The 14,197-nt window shown below is 40.4% G+C and overlaps 1 protein-coding gene across 3 annotated transcripts in view; it reads left to right on the top strand.

The window, feature by feature from the left end:
* The first annotated feature begins 10,550 nt into the window (after positions 1 to 10,550).
* Positions 10,551 to 14,197, top strand: part of PIK3C2B (phosphatidylinositol-4-phosphate 3-kinase catalytic subunit type 2 beta) — a 105,049-nt gene continuing 101,402 nt past the window's right edge. For all 3 annotated transcript variants that reach the window (XM_060772981.2, XM_067468034.1, XM_067468035.1), the window contains exon 1: positions 10,551 to 10,844. The gene's annotated coding sequence lies outside the window, so the exon portion shown is untranslated. The remainder of the gene's footprint in view (positions 10,845 to 14,197) is intronic.

Genomic DNA, 14,197 nt, shown 5'->3' with positions numbered 1-14,197 from the left:
GAGGACAAATGTCTTTACTGTGTCTTGTTGTGATCCACAGGTTGTGCCAGTCAGCTTTCATATGATATTATTTCTAGCACCCACTTTTTGCTTGATATTCAAGCAGAACTTCTTATAAATCAGAACACAGTTCAGAGTAACTCCCAGGTATTTTGGTGTGCTGCAAAGCTCCAATGGGATTCCTTCCCAGGTAATCCTGAGAGCTCGAGATGCTTGTCTGTTCTTAAGGTGAAAAGCACACATCTGTGTTTTAGACAGATTTTTAATCAGCTGGTTTTCCCTGTAATAGGCAGTAATAGCACCTAAAGCTCCGAAGACCTTCTATTCAACAATTTCAAAGCTCGATGCTTGAGCAGTGATGACATGATCTTCAGCATAGATGAACTTCTCTGTCCCTTCTTGCAGTGGCTGATCATTTGTGTAAATGTTAAACATGGATGGAGCAAGCATTCTCCCCTGAAGCAGGCCATTCTTCTGTTTTCACCATCTGCTTCTCTGGGTCTGGAACTCAACAAAAAAGCTCCTGTTTTGTAGCAGATTTCCTATGAAGTGGACGAGGTGGCAGTCCTTTGTGATATTATACATTTTTCTCAGGAGAAGGCAATCAGTATCATATGCTGCTGTCAGGTCCATGAATACAGCTCCTGTAATCTGCTGCCTTCCCAGTGGATTGGTGCACTAATTGGTGCATGTGTGAGAGACATTCTGTATTTTGAATCATTTTGCACTTCATCTGCCAAAGAGATCAGGGATCGTAAAAACAAAAATAACTACAAAATGAATGATCTGTTTTTGATATCCACACTGTGAGTGCTGTTGCTTTTGTAGGTTAACCAGAACCACATGCATGGAAAAAGAAAGCATTTCAGCAGGATTGTCTTGAAATCTGCAAAAGTACAAAACTATTGGGGGGGCTCCCTAGATAGCCCAGTGGCTGTACACTACTGCTAGAGGCGCAGAAAAGAGAATCTGGAGTGGCTAGAATACAGAATGAGAAATTAGAAAAGTTTATTTCTGAGGCTACTGCTGCAAGGATTTTGCAGTTAGCATGGCACACACTAACTGGCAGTTGTACCTCAAAAATAAGTTTTCAAAGTTCTGTTCTTAAAAGGGGACTCTCCATGCGGGAGCATTTTGTTGCACGCTGGAGTCATATTTTTTCCCAAGAACCAGAATGTTCCAAATTTTAGCTTGTATGAAAGACCAGATTTCTCTGGCTTTCTGATGTCAGGCAGTGGGAATGATGATAGTAAGGCTCAGTTAGAAATTGTGAAATAATATCTTGTATAAAACTAATATAATCCCATTGTATGTCAGAATAATTGGTTGATGGTTATAAAACTATTTTCAGAGCAACTATATACTAAAGCTACTGATAAGTAAGTTACATCAGATTCAACTATGAGTATATGATTATGGTAAGCGTGCAGGAATATAGTAATATTTTTTAATGGCAGCGATTTTATATTTCTCCACTAGAGAGCAGGTTTCCCCTACAGACCTTCTTGGCCTGAGATCTGAGCTTTGTTTGAGTGGAAGCATCCGCCTTAGAAAAGACACCACAAACAAGTACAGGCTTTAAACCAACCTTCCACAGATCTGTTTCTCTTGAACTACAACTCCCACCATTCCAACCAACATTTATGTTCGAACTGACATCTGTTTTTTGTTGTCTTTCTTTTCTTCCAGAGTGTACCCAGTACACTAAATATATTATTGCCATGGGGGCCCTGGCGATAATATATTTTAGTAATATATATCATGCCTGTGCTGGCTGTACTGCTATTTAGTCAATATTATAAAGATCACACATCAAAAATGTAATTGGGTGCTAATTCAAATAACTACAAATATCCCAGAAGGAACAATAATGAAGAAACAAAGCCAATGATTTCCTTTGATTGTTGGACCACTGTCCTTTCTTATTTATTTATTTATTTACAGTATTTATATTCCACCCTTCTCACCCTTAGGAGACTCAGGGCGGATCACAATGCACATATACATGGCAAGCATTCAATGCCATAGACACACAACATATATAGACAGACACACTGAGGCTATTTAACTTTCTAGCTTCATGAGGGTATAATCGAATTCTGGCCATCTGGGGAGCTGTCACTTCACCGTCCACTTATGACACCGATTGAGTACTTCCTCATTTTTTTGCACACTGTTGGAGATTTTTATGGCATCGTAAATTAGTTAAATTAGCCTCCCCACATAAGCGGTACCTAAATTTCCTACTTGACAGATGCAACTGTCTTTTGGGCTGCAAAGGTCGACAGCAAGCTAGACAAATGGTCGGGAGCTTACTCCCACCCGGACTGGCTTCAAACTCATGACTTTTCGATCACTAGTGATTTTAATGCAGCTGACTCCCAACCAGCTGCCCCACACCCGGTCCTTTATTTAATATGTTTGGTTACTTGCACAAAAAAGAAGCTTTGGTCCCATCTACACTGCCATAGAATGCAGATTGAATTGGATTTCATGAGTCTATACTGCATATAATCCAGTTCAATGCAGTTAATAGTGATTTGAGTGTTGTACATCTACACTGTAGAATTAATGCAGTTTGACACCTTTTTAAACTTCCATCACTCATTGCTATGGGATTTGTAGTTTGGTGAGGCACTTGCACTTTTTATCACAGAAGGCTAAATACCCTGTGTTTCTCCCTATTAATTGTGGCCATTGAAAATCCAACTTGAACAAGTGTGCAGAACTTTAGAATGAATGTCTTGAAGATACTGACACACTGATGGAAGAATCTGACCTGTGGTGTAGAAAATGGGAAAAGATTGCACCTGCAGATAGACAGTTGTTTTCTGAATGTGAAGAAAATTCTTCAGATTTTTGCAACATTGCCATTGTCAACAGTTACAATGAAAGTTTATTTTCAACTCTTAAACATTGGAAAAATACATAAGAAGCTTAATGGAACAAGAAAGACTTGACTGGACTTGCACTCTTGAATGTTCACCGAAGTTTATTGATGGAGCCTGGTTTCTGTCAAAGTGTACTGAAATAGTTTTCAAGTGTTTCCAACAGGCATTGTGATGTTTTTGTAACCACTACATTACCAATTTAGAGTCATTTTCAGTTTTTTTTTAGACTTGAAACTTCTCAACTAAAATAGAAATTTGATTTGAGTCTATATAAAATATAGAATGACTCATATACTTAAAATTATTTTGTGTTGGGTGCCTACTCTTCATGATTTATTTAAAAAAATGTTTCAAACCCAACCCCCCCCCCCCACCCTATTGTTTTCTGGCTATGGGTCTGGCTTCTAGGATTCCATAGCATTGAGCTATGGCAATTAAAGTGGTGTCAAACTAGAGATTTCAATATCCACTGAAGGGTTGTGGAATCAAATCCCAATGGATACCAAGATCCCACTGTAATTATAGCAGTTTGTTTGTGAAATTCAAAAAAAGGAAAAGTCTTCACCTGTCCACAAAGGACAGCAGGAGGGTGGGGTTAGTCAATCTACATTTTCTAGGAAGAGATTTTCAGAGCCTGGGAGCAGATCTTGAAATGAAGTAATTAAAATGGAAAAGTACCCATGTGTCTCTAACTATTGGCCCATTTCATTTGCTGATCTCATCCTAGGCCAGCTGAGGTCCTTGCCACTGATGCAACTTACAAATGGGCCAGCTGTGATGATGCACCCATGAGACTATAAATCCATCGTGATCTTTAGAATTCCTTCCTTTCTTTAATGTAGCCCTGAAGGAAATGGCTCTTCTTTGTTCCTTTTCATGGAAACCGCTGTATTGCTGTGATCCTAAACACAATCTACAGGTACATACTTGGGTCTAAGCCGATCCGAATATAATCCGAGGCACCTAATTTTACTACAAAAAATTGGGAAAACTTATTGACTAGACAAATTGAGGGTGGGAAATGCAGCAGCTACTGGTGAATTTCAAAATAAAAATAGATACCAATAAAATTACATTAATTGAGGCATCAGTAGGTTAAATGTTTGCTAATATATTTACATACAACTGTAATTTAAGATAAGACTGTCCAAGTCTGATTAAACTATTATTCTAACCTTATTCAATATAAATGTGTGCTTGTATCCTTCCAATAATAATAGAGCAAAATAATGTAATAATAACAATGATACATAGAGTAAAACTAATAAATGTAGTAATAATGATTAAAAGAATATTATAATAATAAAGAGTAAAATAATTTAATAACAATAAAAAGAGTAAAATAATACATGTAATAATAACAAGAAATAATAAAATAAATGTAATAACAGTAAAATAATAAATGTAATAATGAGTAAAATAATAAATGTAATAACAACAATAATAATGCAATAATCACCACAGTTTATTTTAACAATGATATACATTTTGGGAGAAATGCTGTGTGTATATGAATAAGGAAAAGTGGGAAAGACTGGCTTGGGAACAGAGCGGGAAAGAAGGATTTGAAATGGGAAAAGGTTGGAATGGGAAGAGGTGGTTGAAAAAGTGGGGAAATGAGGTAGAAAGGGGGTAGCTAGAAAAGTAGGACAGATTGGGGTGGGAAGGAGGCAACTGGGGAAGGGAGAATGACTGAGGTGTGAAAGGGGTGGGGGCTGGAAACTGGGAAAGGTTGGGATGGAAAGGGGGGCTGGAAATATGGGAAAGAACCCAGTCTAGAGTGTTTTAAAATTATTTTTAAATTTTTATATACCAGAGTATAAGGGGGGGGGGGGCTTTTTCACCCTAAAAGGGGTCTGAAAAACTCAGCTTATACTCGAATGTATATTGTATCTGGATTATTTTTTTCCAGTACAATTGGAAAGGTGAAATGGCAGTAAAAAAATATTTTTAAAACCCTTTTATGGCAGTTTAGAAATTTACTCCGTGTCCTGACTCATTTCAGCTCATTTTGCCTCATATGCCTCCCTAAATTTAGAGGAGAAAAGGAAATGTAGAAAGATCATTCACTTAGCTGCGAAAATTGCCTCCTCTCGTATATTCACTCAGAGCCTAACTCACTCCAATCATTCAGTAGGTGAAACTTTCCCGTCCGCTATATCAACGGATGTCATGCAGCTGTCAAAGAAGCTGGAGCCTTGCCAAAGAAAAAGTTGGCCGCCTTCCTAATATGTTGGCCTTGCATGTATTGACTTGGATTTTAAGGATTAGAACTTACTTAGAAGTAAGATCCTTAGATAAAATGCATTTTTCATGGAGTCATTTGGGACCACAGGGAAGAATAATGTACATTTCCTACTGCCATAGTTTCTGTGCAGATAGCGGAAGCAGAAATTTAACAGGTCTAGCTGGATAATGTTTTATGTGACACCAGTTATATAAATATATAAAATTCATATGAAAACCAAACTTTTATTGATAATAAATCAGCATTTGCAATGCTTGCTAAACAGGCTGATTTTCCTTTTTATGGAGTAGAGCTGAAGCATTTTCTAGAGTCCACTATAAAGACTCCATGTTCTTGCTAACAGATTTGTGTAGATGGGTGGCATTCAAAGACAAAACATAAAATTACAGCATTATCAACCCCAACATTGAACTAAGGGGACCCTGTTTGGGGCCGGGGACCACAGCTGTGTTCTAAAGTATGCTTGGTTTTGTTGGACTGTAAGAATGTTATGTTTACAGAAGTTAAACCACAATATAACAAGTTTGGTTATGAAACCAATTTGAAAAAATGGAAGGCTATTGCTTTATGGAAGGTCACATCCTAAGAACTTAATCCATCTCTAATATGACCAGGACTTCCCTTCCCATTTCACTGCCAACCTTCCCTTCCAAACTGTTTCTGTCATTTCAGTGTGGATTAAGATTTTCTTCTGTGGGGATTAAGACTTCATTACTTTCTTCTTCTTCAGCTCCTTCACCTGGAAGGGTAGAATAGCTGTCCAATATATGAAGAAAGTAATTACTCCATTGCTTGTGGGGGAGAAGAAAAGCTACTCAAGAGGAATAGGATAGTTTTTTCATGGTTCTCTGTTCATTTTCCAGTATATGGTCAAGCAGCATAAGGAGCAGATATACGAGAATACAACTCTGTATACCACCTAATAAATATTACGTTGCCCCAAATTATTTTAGGGAGGCCCTGATATTTCAGCACAATTCAACAGGTGGTGTCTCAGACCAACATATGAAAATAAAGAATGGAAAGGGTAATGTACTGCTTCACCCTAAAGTAAACTTTGTTGTGGTCCTTCAAATCATTGTCTGATTTATGATGACCCTAATAAATGGTTTTCTTGGCAATATTTGCTTAGAGGGGGATTGTCGTTGCCTTCCTCTGAGGCTGAGAGTGTGTGACTTGCCCAAAATCATTTAGTATTTTTTAGTGGCTGACCAGTGACCCAACCTCTAGTTTTCCAGTTGTGAAGAATTAATGCAATGGTGTAGTAAAATGGTGTCTCATATATAAAATGGCAAAAATCAAAGTTTACTTTTTTGATGTTTATTTACACTACAATATGTGTGGTTGAATCTGTGAATGCGTGAATGTGGAGGACCAACTGTATGTTGTTTTATTTTCAATTATCTTTTTGCATTTTAAAAAAAAACATTTATATCCCATTCTGTATCACAGAATCTCAGGGAATCTGTGAGTATGGATGGCTGACTGTGTTCATGTTAAAAACAAATATTTTATCTTCAAACCTGACAATATTATTTTCTTTACACATTGTTTCTCTTCTCATGTTTGTTTATTTCCAGAAAGATTAGGTGATATATCAGAACATTCAGGGCTGCATACAAGTAAAATCAACACTATCAAGTTGAAACAATTTAAAAGCAATACTACTAATACTTTAAGTAGAGGAATAGTAAGGGTGCCACAAATGTCGCTCAAGTCTCTTATTTGGCCAGCTCACTGGTTGCCTAGAGCACCTCAGGTACTGTCGCTCAAGAGAAGTAAATGGAAAGCTAAGAGGAGCAACAGAGCAGAGGAAGAAACTCAGAGGAGGCAGCTGGGGAGTTATGAGATTCTCCAAGTGAAGAAGTTTATATTTCCTTATAAGAGAGCCCAGACTTTCCAAGGATAAGGAAAAGACTGGACACTTAGATAATAGGCCGCCAGGTTTCAGTAGCATGCCCTCCAACCGTCCTGATTGATCAGTTTAATTGTTGGCAATCCTACTCTTTCAGCACCTTTTAAAATGTCCCAGTTTATTTCTCCTCCTCCTCCCACGTTTCCCCTTCGTCTTCAATTTCTGCAAACTAAGTTCAAAGTAAAAAGTAGTTTGCCCTTAATGAACTTAACAGAGAAGGAAAAGATATGGCTCTTTCTAAAATGGATGTGCACAAGTAAAATGTAATGCATAGAAATCCAAAAGATGGAAGACAAAGGATTCCAAATACAAAATCAATACATCAGCTTCTGATATTAACATAATATTCAAAGAGAAGCCATGATAAGAGATCCCTAAATAATTATTTCAGAACTCATGTTGAGAGTTAAACAAGATCATCTCTTGTTAGTACTCTTCAAGCCTTTCGTACACTATTGAAGACATGTTTTTTTTCTGACAAGCCTTCGGCCATATTTAGATTTCTTTAATGAATATATATAAGGTCCCATAGATTTCACAAAGCACTTTGTATGATTGAAATTGATTATTGTTGTTATATACGTGCAATAATTGCTGTATTTTATTGATTTTAACCAGGGTTTTTTTTTTAAAGTGAGATATTTATGTTGGCTGTTATTGCTTTATGTTATTGTTTTTGCAATTTTTGTATTTTACATGTTTGCACCTTTGAGTGCTTTTAAGACATCTGGAAGATGGTGGTGGGATATAAATAAACTTTATTTTTATTTTACTTCAGTGGGAGATTGTGAACAAGTACCTGGTGCTGCAAGCTATGTTTCAGAGGAAAGAACTTGCACGGTGGAGGTTTGGACTGGATGGCCCTTGTGGTCAATATGATTCTAGGAAAACCTCTTCTGAGTATTTGGTGCTTAAGAATACCCTATGACATTAATGGGGTCACCACAAATTGACAGGCAACTTGAAGGCAACTTAAAAAAAATCCACTCATATTTTTTTCATTCTATATAAGGAATACCATTTGATGTCATTGCATATAATGAGTCTTGGGAAGACACAGATTTTGGTATCCACAGGGGGTTCTGGAATCAAACCCTAATGGATAACAAGCACACACTGTATTGCAGCTCTCCTTGACAACAGGGATGAAATTGGTAATCTTTCTTCCACAAGACTTGATCACACCCTAATTTTGAAACCAAACCACTTAGCAATCCAGAAAGACAAAAAGGTATTACGAATGCAAAAGATACTCAAGGAAGGTTTCCTACAAGGGCAGCCTCAATTACAGGGAGATAAAGACACAATACAAAACACAAGGACATCAGGTTGTATCAAACGGTAGTCAAAATGTGGCCTTGGGACCGCATGTAGCTCCGAGGCTGTTTTTGCAGTCATGATTTCTCCAGACCTCTAAACAATCCTTGTGCACAATCTAAAAGAGGGGCCATGGTGTCTCTAGGAAGCCTTCCCTATTTCACATTTAAAATATGTTTTTCCCCCAAACAAAATTCTCTTAAAGCATTTTTGACAGGCTATATAGACCCAGAATGTCCCAGGGCAGATGATCAGCCCCAACTGCTTTGGAAGATGGTGATTGGGCATTTAGACAACGTGGCCAGTCTTAGCAGACTTGATGGCGGAAGATTGTAACTTCAGTATTGGTGGCCTTTGTCCAAGTTTGGTTCAGTTCCATCGTTGGTAGAGTTCAGAATGCTCTTTGATTGTAGATTAACTATAAATCCCAGCAAATACAACTCCCAAATGACAAAATCACCCCCCCCCCCTCCAATCACACCAATTTTCAAATTTGGGCGTATTGGGTATTTGTGCCAAATTTGGTCCAATGAATGGAAATACATCCTGCATGTCAGATCTTTACATTACAATTCATAACAGGAGCAAAATTTCAGTTATGAAGTAGCAATCAAAGTAATTTTCGGTTGGGGGTCACCAAAACATGAGGAAGTGTGTTAAAAGGCCGCGGCATTAGGAAGGTTGATAAAACTACTTTAGGCAGTCTTTGACCTTCGGGCATCTGCATACTGACAAATTTCCAGGAAAGAAAGAGTGTGTTGTTGAAAGCTTTCATAGCCCGAATCACTGGGTTGCTGTGAGTTTTCCAGGATGTATGGCCATGTTTCAGAAACATCCTCTCCTGACATTTCGCCCACATCTATGACAGGCATCCTCAGAGGTTGTGAGGTCTGTTGGAAACTACGCAAGTGAAGTTTATATATCTGTGGAACAATGTCCGGGGCGGGAGGAAGAACTCTAGTCTGCTTGAGACAACTGTGGATATTGTAATTGGCCAGCTTTGAATGGCCTTGCAGCTTCAAAGCCTGACTGCTTCCTGCCTGGGAGAATCCTTTGTTGGGAGGTGTTAGCTGGCCCTGATTGTTTCTTCTCTGGAATTCCCCTGGGGGTTTTGTGTGTGTGTTATTTTTTATTTACTATTCTAATTTTGGAGTCACCAATAGGAACACAACTGAATAATGACTTGATATGAGACGCTCATGACAATGTTTTAAGGCTTGTACGGTTTTATATTTTTATATTGTATGTTAATGTTTTAATAATATTTTATGATTAATCATAGAATCATAGAGTTGGAAGAGACCTCATGGGCCATCCAGTCCAACCCCCTGCCAAGAAGCAGGAATATTGCATTCAAAGCACCCCTGACAGATGGCCATCCAGCCTCTGCTTAAAAGCCGCCAATAATAATAATAATAATAATAATATCTGTGCAGTCATGCCGGCCACATGACCTTGGAGGTGTCTATGGACAATGCCAGCTCTTCGGCTTAGAAATGGAGAAGAGCACCACACCCCAGAGTCAGACACTCAGGGGCAGAGAGTTCCACTTGTTATACTTTTTAATTGTTATACTTTTTAATTGTTATGGCTGTTGAGACATTGAATTGTTGCCATTTGTAAACCCCTTCGAGTCGCATTTTGAGCTGAGAGGGGCGGTATATAAATATAGTAAATAAATAAATAAATAACAATATTCCAGGGGGGAAATGGCTAGCCACCCATGATTCCATAGCATTGCGCAATGGCAGGTAAAAGAGGTGTCAAACTGTGTTAATCCTACAAGTTGTAGATACACTCCAAGTTGTAGAACACCCAGCCCAACCTTTTCAGTGGATCAGGCAACTTTCTTCCAGAGGAGGCCACCCATGTGTATTGTAGCTTAACTTAAGCATGCTTCCACATCTGCAATGCAGCATCCAAATGAAACTCAGCTGGGGGTGGAGGAGAGATGCGAGAGGGAGGGAGACATGGACCAAGAGGGAAGGGGGGATCTTGAAGAACAGGAAAAGGCCACTCAGTCCTTTTGTTTGCCCCCTCCCCACCCAAAAAAAAAATCCTTTCCTTCTTCATCGTCCAGGAGAGCACTCCCCAAAGGGCTGTCTCAAGCCTTGCCCAGCCAGAGTCCAGGGGAGCGAGGCGCCAGGTCTCCGCAAGAGGGCGCCCTTCCTTTTCTTCCCTTCTCCATTGTCTGCTCACAAGCCCTCGCTCTCTCTCCCTCTTGTCCACACTCACAGAGGAGGCAACACGCAGGATTCACCCTCTCCTTCCCGACACAGAAGAGAGGGGAGCCGAGGCATCCCTCCGAGGTCTGGGGGGATTTCCCCCTCCTGCCAGATGCCGGGAGATTAGCAGCTCCCTCCTCCCATCGGAGCCCCTTTGGCATTGTGGAAGGCGAAGAGGGAGAGAGGAGGAGAAGGCGAAAAAAGCCCTCGGAACGCCTGCAACCAGGAAATTGCTCTCCAAACAGCAGGTAGGAAGGAAGGAAGGATCTGTCCGGGGAATGCCACCGCGGGGGTAGAGTGACCCTTTTGGGGAGTTGGGGGACGAAATCGACCCAAAGAGGGAGGGGAGAAGGTGGGGCGCAGTCCCAGCCTTGGAGGCACAGAAGGGACCCTGGATACATAGATAATATCCCTCTGCACCATTGATAGAAGACTCGATTGAGTAGGTCGCTTGCAAAATGCTGCAGACATAGGTTGCTCGGGGTTTGTAGGGTGTCCTTTGGGATCTGATGCGGTTTGGCTCCAGAAGACCCCAGTCTGTAGATGCTCAAGTCCCATTATAGGCAAGGATGTGGTCAAATGGCTTCAATAAAAGGGGAAAATCCATTTGAAATCATATTTTCAGGCTCCGGATGAGTGAATCCGTGTAAGAGGAGGCCCAGCTGTACTTGGGGAGAATAGAAAAGGCTCCCCAGCAGGTTGGTGCAGCAGCTCAAGAATATTGCAGTGGGAAAGATTTTCAGTGGGATCTTCTGAAAGGTTGAGTTCCTCCACTCACTTCACTTCTCCAGCTGAAGCTGTTTCTCCTCTTTCTTTCTTTCTTTTTAGAAAGCTGGCTTTCACTTTAATTTCCCCCCCTCATGAACACAAAGCTTTAGCAACATGTGTTGCTGCTGGCAGAGGTAAAAGTATCCCCTTGGAAAAGCACCTTCTGCATTCCCTTTTCACATCCACGATTGAACGCCCCTGGCATTTAGTTCCGGATTTCGAGGACGATTAAAAAAGGAAGGATTTTGAGGAGGGTTAAAAGAAATGGAGAAAGGAGACCATAAAAAAGGTGAAGGTAGGATTGTGTTGCTGGGGAGGAAGCTGAATAGATCTGGGGCCCTTCCACACAGCCATATAACCCAGAATATTATAGAATCCTAGAGTTGTGGGCCATCCAGTCCAACAACCTGCCAAGAAGAAGGAAAACTGCATTCAAACCACCTCCAACAGATGGCCATCCAGCCTCTGCTTAAAAGCCTCCAATAATAATATCAATGCAGTCATGCCGGCCACATGACCTTGGAGGTGTCTATGGACAATGCTGGCTCTTTAGCTTAGAAATGGAGAAGAGCACCACACCCCAGAGTCAGACGTGACTGGACTTAATGTCAGGGAACAACCTTTACCTTTACCTATCTGTCAGCTGCAAAAGGCCACCTTACTGGGATCTGCACACATTATTTGCCGATACACCACACAGTCCTAGACACTTGGGAAGTGCCCAACGTGTGATCCAATACAACAGCCAGCAGAGTGATCTTCTTTGCTGTGCACTCATCTTGTTGTGTTTCAAATAATAATAAACGTTATATTCTGCCCAATCTCCTCGGAGGGACGCACGGTGGATTCCAAACATAAAAGGCAAGCATTCAATGCCCAAATACAATAACAATACATCCAGAGTAACAAAATTTAGCAACCCAATATATAAACACAAATTATGACTTCACAACTAAAATTAAATTTTAAAAAATGCTGCCTGTTATATCAAACATAAGACAAAACATCAGACATCGAACAGAAGCATCAAAGAAGGAGCCTCTGCCACACTTTGGGGCAGAGAGTTCCACTGCTGAACAGCTCTCATAGTGATGAAGTTCTTCTTCATGTTCAGGTGGAATCTCCTTTCCTGTAGTTTGAAGTTATTGCTCTGTGTCCTAGTCTCCAAGGCAGCAGAAAACAAGCTCCTCCCTGTGACTTCCCTTCACATATTTATACATAGCTGCCCCGAGTCCCTCTTGGGGAGATGGCAGCAGGGTATAAATAAAGTTTATTATTATCATCATCACCATCATCATCATGTTTTCTCTCAGCCTTCTCTTCTACAGGCAAAACATGCCCAGCTCTTTAAGCCGTTCCTCATAGGGCTTGTTCTCCAGACTCTTGATCATTTTAGTCACCCTCCTCTGAACACATCTCCCCTCAATTGTGAGTGCCCAGAATTGGACACAGGATTCGAGGTGTGGTCTGACCAAGGCAGAATAGAGGGGTAGTATGACTTCTCTGGATCTAGACACTAGACTCCTATTTATGCAGGTCAAATGCCTATTGGCTATTTTTGCTGCCGCATCATATTGTTGGCTCATGTTTAACTTGTTACCCACGAGAACTTCCAAGTTCTTTTTCACGTGTACTGCTGTCGAGCCAGGTGTCCCCCATTCTGTATCTTTGCATTTCTTTCTTTTCTTTTTCTCTTTCTTTTTCTTTTCTTTCTTTTCTTTTTTGCCTTAGTGGAGTATCTTGCATTTGTCCTTGTTGAACTTCATTTTGTTAGTTTTGGCCAATCATCTCTCTAATCTGTTCAGATTGTTTTGAATTAGGGCAGAAAATTCCACAATATCCGCTTTGAACTGAGTTATCTGAGACCACACTGCCATATATTCCAGTTCAAAGCAGAAAATGTGCAGTTTTATACAGTTGTGTGGAAGGGACCCCAGACAGCAATATTATTCTTCTGCCAAACTTTTCCCAGGACGGTTGGGCACAAACACAAGATACTTCTGGTCCACAATTTTCCCGAAAGGCGTAACACTGCATACACATACAGCCACACGCGTCCTTCCACCATCAAACAAATAATTTGAGGAAAGTAAGAAAATCCCCTAGTTGAGTCAGATGTCAAGGTGGGGTTTATATTCCTAGAAAGTCTTTTGGGTCCTTTGATTCTCAAGGGCAAGGAGGGTTTGGGTTTCTTCGAAATGTCTGGGAGCAAAGAAATCTTTTCCTCCCCTGGGATCTTGGTTGCCAAGGGCATCCGCATTGTTAGCTCCGATATTTCTTTGTCTGGTGTTTTGCTTTCCCTCCCAAATTACTCTGTTTTTCTGCATCATGAATATGTATTTTTTGTCAATGCCCGGCTTTTGTGTTTATGAAAAACATAAGGAGCTCATGATTTCTGTATGTGGACTGGTTTGTATGTGATTTATAGGGATCTCGCCATAATCCTGGTTAAAATGATGAGGAGGAGAATAGACCCTCAAGGAGAGGGGTATTCCTGTTTTTCTCTCCATGGAGGAGGAGGGGAGCCCTTGACCTACTAAGCAAAGAGGAATATGCCTTTTTTTTGGAGCAGGCGGAGAGGATGTTGGAGCTTCCTTTCATTGCTTTCCTCCTAACCGAGCCTTTCTTTGTTATAAATGCTAAGCAAAAAGGGATTAAAAGCGACATTATGATGCTGGATTTCGGGGAAAGGGCCTGCATATTTAGTAGGCAGATGGAGTAAGGTCCCAACTCAGGGCTAAAATTATTATTATTATGGGTTGCTGTGAGCTTTCCAGAAGCGTTCCCTCCTGATGTTTCACGCACATTTATGGCAGGCATCCTCAGAGATTGA

The sequence above is a fragment of the Anolis sagrei genome, chromosome 4 (genome assembly GCF_037176765.1).
Source record: "Anolis sagrei isolate rAnoSag1 chromosome 4, rAnoSag1.mat, whole genome shotgun sequence".
Classification (NCBI taxonomy): domain Eukaryota; kingdom Metazoa; phylum Chordata; class Lepidosauria; order Squamata; family Dactyloidae; genus Anolis; species Anolis sagrei.
The sequence above is the reverse complement of the archived record's forward strand: the minus strand, read 5'-3'. Positions and strand labels throughout refer to the sequence as shown.